This window comes from Trachurus japonicus, chromosome 18 (genome assembly GCF_045865225.1).
Source record: "Trachurus japonicus isolate A0001 chromosome 18, Traja_1.0".
Classification (NCBI taxonomy): domain Eukaryota; kingdom Metazoa; phylum Chordata; class Actinopteri; order Carangiformes; family Carangidae; genus Trachurus; species Trachurus japonicus.
Window position 1 is genome coordinate 11,120,485 of NC_140924.1, and position 7,134 is coordinate 11,127,618.

At 36.3% G+C, this 7,134-nt stretch overlaps 1 long non-coding RNA gene across 1 annotated transcript; it reads right to left on the minus strand.

Moving 5' to 3' along the window:
- Positions 1-5,596: 5,596 nt before the first annotated feature.
- LOC146968748 (uncharacterized) lies at positions 5,597-7,134 on the minus strand. The gene is made up of 2 exons (XR_015034235.1): positions 6,737-7,134; positions 5,597-6,631 (listed from the first exon to the last, which is right to left on the minus strand). It is a non-coding gene; the product is annotated as an uncharacterized LOC146968748 (long non-coding RNA).

A 7,134-nucleotide genomic window follows, 5' to 3' on the forward strand; every position in this document is an offset into this window, starting at 1 on the left:
ACTTCCGGAAAGGGATTTCAAAATAAAACTTTCACACTCAACAGCGGAAATGCTGCTGTTTCCCCTCCCTACCCTCCCTACTATCAACATTTATTTGATCTCTCCCTTCATCAGACCCCAGAAAACTAATGTGATGTATGTTGTATATGATCCTAATTTTCTATGTGTATTAAATATCTATTTATTTTATTTATTACCTCAATTATAATTTTATATATTTATTTTTACTGTGTTAAACTTGTATTGAAATGCTGACATGTTTAGCTCAGTTTCAAAATGTATTTTGTAGTGACATTTCTTCTGCTTGTAAGATTTGTAATACTAATTAAAAAAAAAAAAAAAAAGTTTCCCCTCCCTACCCGCGTTTTCATCTACTTTTAATAATTACAAGTAAGGAAATAAGGATCAAGATGAATAAAATATTATTACTAAAATAAAAACAGAATACGAGTAGAATACAAAAAGATAAAATAGAATGAGAATAAATAAAATAGTAATTTACATGTACATTTAGGCATACTTTGTATAGTATAATATAATATTTTTAATAAGATGTAGTATTTGTTGCCAAAAACAGGTCTAACTAATATTATGCACTGACAATTATGTAGCCTATTTTATGACTGTATCCCTTTATCTTTTTTTGTATGGACTTTAACTTATTGGCATTGACTGTATTTATTTGTCACTTGTGTTGTCTGTCTTTTCTCTGCTGCAAATCAATTTCCTTCGCAACATAATAAAAACTAAAAACTTATTAAAAAAAGCAATGGTCTCTATGTCTAACTACACAATATTGTGATAAAAAAAAAGTCCAGATAGATAGTGCATTTGCGTAAATAATGTATGATGTAGATTGGCTTAGGGTCACTGTTTACATGTGACACATTAAAAATGTACAGTTACTTGGAGAAAAACTAGGAAAACAGAAAAAAAGGTGATTTTATCAGGATGAAGTATCAAATATTATTGTTCAGTCATCGTAGTAGGTAAAGCATATAGAAAATCACTGGAAGATGTCAAGTTTTGGTATTAGTAAAATAGCAATATCTTATGCAGGATGACAAGATAGTTAAGCATAACAGAAAAACTAAAAACTAAAAAGAAAAAGAGAAAAACTTAACACGGTTCAATTATTTTGAAGGCAAATTGCTTTACTTCCGGTCCGCTTGTATCTTTTTTAGTCTAACTTTGACCCAGAGTCCAGCGCCAGTGAAACGTTCCCGTGGCGTGTGTGAAAACTGGGTCAAGCCGTTTGCTGCTTTTAATACCCATCAAAAATGTCTGAATTTTGGACTTTCATACGCACTTTGACGAATGAATAACTACTAAACCCAATTTTTCAATAGGCGTGCATCTGATTCTTCCCAGTAGCAATCTAATTACACACCACCATGAAAAGCTATTTTTTATAAGCGTATAATATGGAAATTTGGAATGCGTAACAATTATTTTAATTCATCTTCTGTGCTTGGTTTCATTACTTTGAATTGTATGAAAAAGAACCAAGTACATTTAGTAGTCTCTTCTCAGTACTTCTTATGTATTTTAAGTTATTATTAACTACATTTCCTCCAATACATTTCAGGGAGAATAATTATAGTACATCTAACTCCTCTACACATTTAGGACACAGATTGAATTTAATTGTGATTCTGACAAAGAAAATAGGCTACTTGATTTCGTTGGAAATGTCATAGTTTGCTGGCGGGAAAATGTAACGTCTGAGCTTTGGAGGTGCACCTGAACGCATCACGTCTTGGTTTGTAAAAGGAGGGAAATTACAGCAGGAGGGAAACAACGACTCTACAGCGCCACCGGCGGCCACACGACGTCATTACACCCACACTACAGCCTGTGCCCAGTAACTCAGCAAATAATGTTTTATAGCTGGTTGTTGTTGCATTTCCACTTTCGTACAGCAAGGGGCACTCTATCTATCTATCTATCTATCTATCTATCTATCTATCTATCTATCTATCTATCTATCTATCTATCTATCTATCTATCTATCTATCTATCTATCTATCTATCTATCTATCTATCTATCTATCTATCTATTTATGAAGAACATCTATCTATCTATACAATTATTATTACTGTAAAAATAAAGCTATCTATCTATCTATCTATCTATCTATCTATCTATCTATCTATCTATCTATGAAGAACATCTATCTATCTATATAATTATTGGACTTGGAGTCTGTAAAAATAAAGCTATATCTATCTATCTATCTATCTATCTATCTATCTATCTATCTATCTATCTATCTATCTATCTATCTATCTATCTATCTATCTATCTATCCATCCATCCATCCATCCATCCATCCATCCATCCATCCATCCATCCATCCATGAAGAACAGATTGGACCCTTGTGTCTGCGGCGGTCATCATCATAGTGTTATTTCTTTATTGTCATCATTACATTGTAGTTCATCTTCACAACAAGCAGTTATACATACAGTGGTCTTAGATTAATATCATCGTCCAATACGAGGAGAGCAACAGTTAGAGTTAGTATCACAGCTAGGTTTTTTCCATTGACCACGCCCCCTCCCCTCCCCTCCCATCCACCCCCCACCCCTACCCCCGCCCCTCCCCTCCTCCACATCATATACACCAATGTATTGACATCATCGTCAAATACGCCACAGGTGCCGAACTGATAAATAGGACGCAGGAATAAATAAATATATAAATAAATACATAAATAAATAACCAACTTAATACATACAGTACGTAAATAAATAGCAACAAGGTGTGTGTATATATATACTCACATATACACATGTAGCTCACCAGAAGACACCAGGTTTCATAGGCATAGGGCTATTTTATACAGCCACAAGGCAAACAGTATCATGGAACAGCCACAGGTCAGACGGACCGAGGCCACGTCAGTCGACCCTGAACGTCACGCTGCAGACTCAGAGGCTCAATTTTACAACAATTTACCTCAAAGCAGAGCAGAATTAACCTCTTTGGTTGGTTTTTAAACCTTAAAAATGAGACATATGTGAAGAAAACATTATTGTTTTTGTTCATTAGTGAATTCTTTGCATCCTTGGGAGGTCAGGAGGTCACGTCACAGGAAACAAAGTATTTTATCTCACCCAAAATTCAAATTGCACTTATTATCTACTCACCCTCATGTGGACTAAGGGCTGGGAGAAGTTTCAGAGTCCTCCGTGGCTTCTCTGAGTTACAGGGGGTCTCGGCGTAGCAGTGCATGTCAATATAACGGTTGCAAATGGATACCAACTGTCTTCGTAACAAAAAGACGCACCAAAAAACATTCAAATACCTCCATGCTGCTCGTATGTAATGTCCGTCTTGTATTGAAGCCCCGAAATGCGAAATTGTTCCGAAAAAAATTAAATAAGTCTATATTTCAAGCTTGTTTTGTAGCGGAAGCTCCTCTTTTGGTGTGTCTTTTTGTTACGAAGACAGTTGGTATCCATTTGCAACCGTTATATGGACATGCACTGTTACGCCGAGACCCCCTGTAACTCAGAGAAGCCACGGAGGACTCTGAAACTTCTCCCAGCCCTTAGTCGACATGACATGAGGGTGAGTAGATAATGAGTGCAATTTGAATTTTGGGTGAACTATCCCTTTAAATTTTTTCTGACAGTTACGGTGTGGATTGGCCAGGGTAGTCCTTTGTGCTTGGCAAAGCTAAGTTAAGCATCTCCTGGTTGTATTGAACCATCCAATCAGATATTGAACTATGAAATTTTGAGATCAAGATGCATTCACTGTCCGCTGTCCAAATTAGAAAGTTCATTAGGTCAGAAAAATAGACTCTTTAAGTTTTAGATAAAGGAAAAAAAGAAAAGAAAAGAGAGATTGTTTCTGCTTCAAGAGCTATCGTGCCACTGGGTGAATTATGACGAACTAAAGCCGATCTGTCGGTCCGAGGGCCTCGTTGGAGCTGAGGTCAGGGAGGAGGTGACGTGGCCGAGGTCCGACTGTCATCAGGATGAAAAGGGAAGATGGAGGGGTAACACTGTACAAGTCCCTCATTGAGGTTAGAATACAAGTCGCCATAGAGGGCAAATCATGACGAAGAAAAAAAACCAAAAACACATAATAAAAGAAAAGAGCAACAAATAAGGTGCAAAATGAATAAAAACTTATTCAAGAAAGTTCAAAAAAGTCTTAAAGCACTTTGTAATTTTAAGAGGAGTGCTATACAAATATAGCTTAAGCAAGTCAAACATTAAAAAAAAGAAAAGAAAAGAAACACAAGTGACTGGAAAGTAGAAAATGAAGAGTATCAGTTGTAACACAGACTCACTGCAGCGTGAGAGAAAAGCTAACAGGACAAACACATCCCCATTATTATTATTATTAATATTATTATTTTTTTGAAAACCATCTCAAACAGCGGCGGACGTGAAGCGGTTCATTTGCATGCAGCTCACAGACTTTTCCACAGGCGGACTCAAGAAAAAAATAATAAAAATCATCAGGTTTCAGACTCACACAGACAAACACAAAGAAAACCAAAAAAGAAAGACACTGAACACAGTTGTGCTCCAAACCCCCGTCTTTTACAACAACCTGTAACAGTTCAAGAAAAGCAGGTATGAGGCCGAAACAATGAGGAAAGAGAGACTGATGACCTACTGTTTACTTTGTCTGTCGTTGTTGTGTTGTTGTGTTGCTGTTGTTGCTTTGGCAATGGAAGAGATGTCTAAGCTCTTTGAGATAGATAGATAGATAGATAGATAGATAGATAGATAGATAGATAGATAGATAGATAGATAGATAGATAGATAGATAGATAGATAGATAGATAGATAGATAGATAGTTAGATAGATAGATAGATAGATAGATAGATCTCTTTCTCTTATTAAAACATTAGATTTTATTGTTAAGTCTTCATTTATTGCCTTGGTATCTGATGTTTATTAACAGTTGATAAATGACATTCAACCTGGTTAAAACTGCTTTTCCATCCTTCTCCGTCTCTATTTCTATTACTGTCTATCTGTGTCCTAAAGACGGTCAGACCTTTCAAGAGGAACTCTTTAAACTTCACTTACTTAAACATGTTTTTTTTTCTGCTGAAAATCTGGTAAATTATTGTTATTGTCAACTAAAACTTGTCAGGAACTGGTGCTATGCGTCTCATTTCATTGCCCTGACCTGTAGCTACAGAAACGCAAAAACAATTCAGTAATATGCCGTCATGACTCAGCAAAAGCAACCACAGTAGTACCATGACACTGACATGCCACAGGGATTGGTAACAATGAAATACAAGCACCCAGAGTACAATAATGATGGACCTGTACATTTCTAAACACCAAAAGGTACCAAATAAACTCTGAGAACAATAACATCAGAATACCTCTGACCAGTGATGACATTTTCATGGTTTTTATCTAAGAAGAGTCATTATCACCAATGAAAGTTAGATTTTTGATATTCTAATATAAATTTAAATAGTTGTGTGGAAATTTTGTATTGACGTTATTTGATTGATTGATATATGTTCAGTAAGCAAAAAGGAGAAAGAATTGACACAAAGAATGTGACGTAGCCTCCGACTGTTGATTTTTCTTAGTATTTGAATAGAATGTGTCACCTTTGGGTCGAGGTATTCAGTATTAAACTACCAAATACTTTACGTTTAACTTCTGTATTCTGCTTAACACTGCATCACCAAAAGCGCGTCAAAGTACTGTAATGTTAAGTGAAGAGGCTAGCCGGTTAACCGCATCTGGCTCAGTAGCGTTAGCCATGCTAGCATAGGTTCCTGCAGATGTTTGACTACGTTATAAATAAGTCCTGGATAGAAAAACCCCCAAATTTTTAATTTAACGTTACAGTCTAAGCTTAAAATATCCAACTACGTGGGTTCAGTGTTTTTAAAAATCTAATCTTGTTTTAAAATCTTGTGGAAAATGAAAACAAGCATTCTATCAAGGTTGCTAACGTTAGCTCCATATGCGCACCAGGGTACATCACAGGCTCTGTAGTCAATCTTTGACACCATTCAGTTTTTATTTTATGTACAATGGAGTCGGTATAAACCCAGCACCAAACTGACTGCCCAGTCCCACAAATCATGAACATAATATTGAATTCTTCAGTCTGAAAATTTTACCATGCGTTTAATCAGATCTCTAGCCACCATCAACTATTTTCAAAAGTTGCTTGTCACAACTCAAGTTGGTCTAATTTTGAACAAAACTTGTGCTAGTAAAAGTGAACAAGTGCTAAAACTGCATCCTTCAGCCTGTGTAGCTGTGAGAAAGAACAGTAACATTCTATTAAAAAAATGTTCTGCTGCCATTAAAGGCAAGACCCCGCAACTTTGGTTTAACCAGCGTTTTATACATGAGCTGATGGTACTGTAAGTGGTGTCTGGTCTGTAAAAGGTAGTTCTGTCACTGTATGTAACATTTGTACATTATTAAAAAGCCTTTAGCTGTGAGTAACATAAACGTTTTTTTATATGGTCTCAGAGTGAGCTCCTCAATGCTGCCTCACAGAGAATACTAAAATACAAAGGTAGGTTGTGAGATGTTGAGTCCCTCTTTATGCTAAGTGTCACGCACATTCAAGAGAACTAGCACGGCTAATTGTTAACATGAATACTGACTGCCTACTGACCTGATAGGCTCAGGTTGGGATATTCAAATGTAATCTTACTGACTTTTTACAGGGGTTAGGGACAACTCCAGATGCTGAGGGTTCTGAATCCTGTTTAAACTTCTGACGTTTTCACAAAGTTGTGAGCTCTCCTGATTGTTGTAGAATGTTCATTACGTCCAAAACAGTCTCAGACAGTCCAAGAATGTCACCAAGGTTCCGGAATGTTCAAAAACTGCCTCAATCTCGCGAAGGTTCCGGAATGTTCAAAAAAAGAGCCTTCTTTGCCAAGGTTCCGGAATGTTCAAAATGTTTCTAGATCGCTCCATGGACCTGTCAAAGTTGTATATTTACAGGTCTCAACTTAGGCTATTAGCTACAGGTACAGATGTTCTGAGACCTGTAGAACGTTTCTGGAATATTCAAAACATCTAAAACATTACAGAGACCTCGGTTTTCCACAGCGCCCAATGTTGTAATGGATGTAATTTTGAGACAATAGATTCTAGAACATTCTCA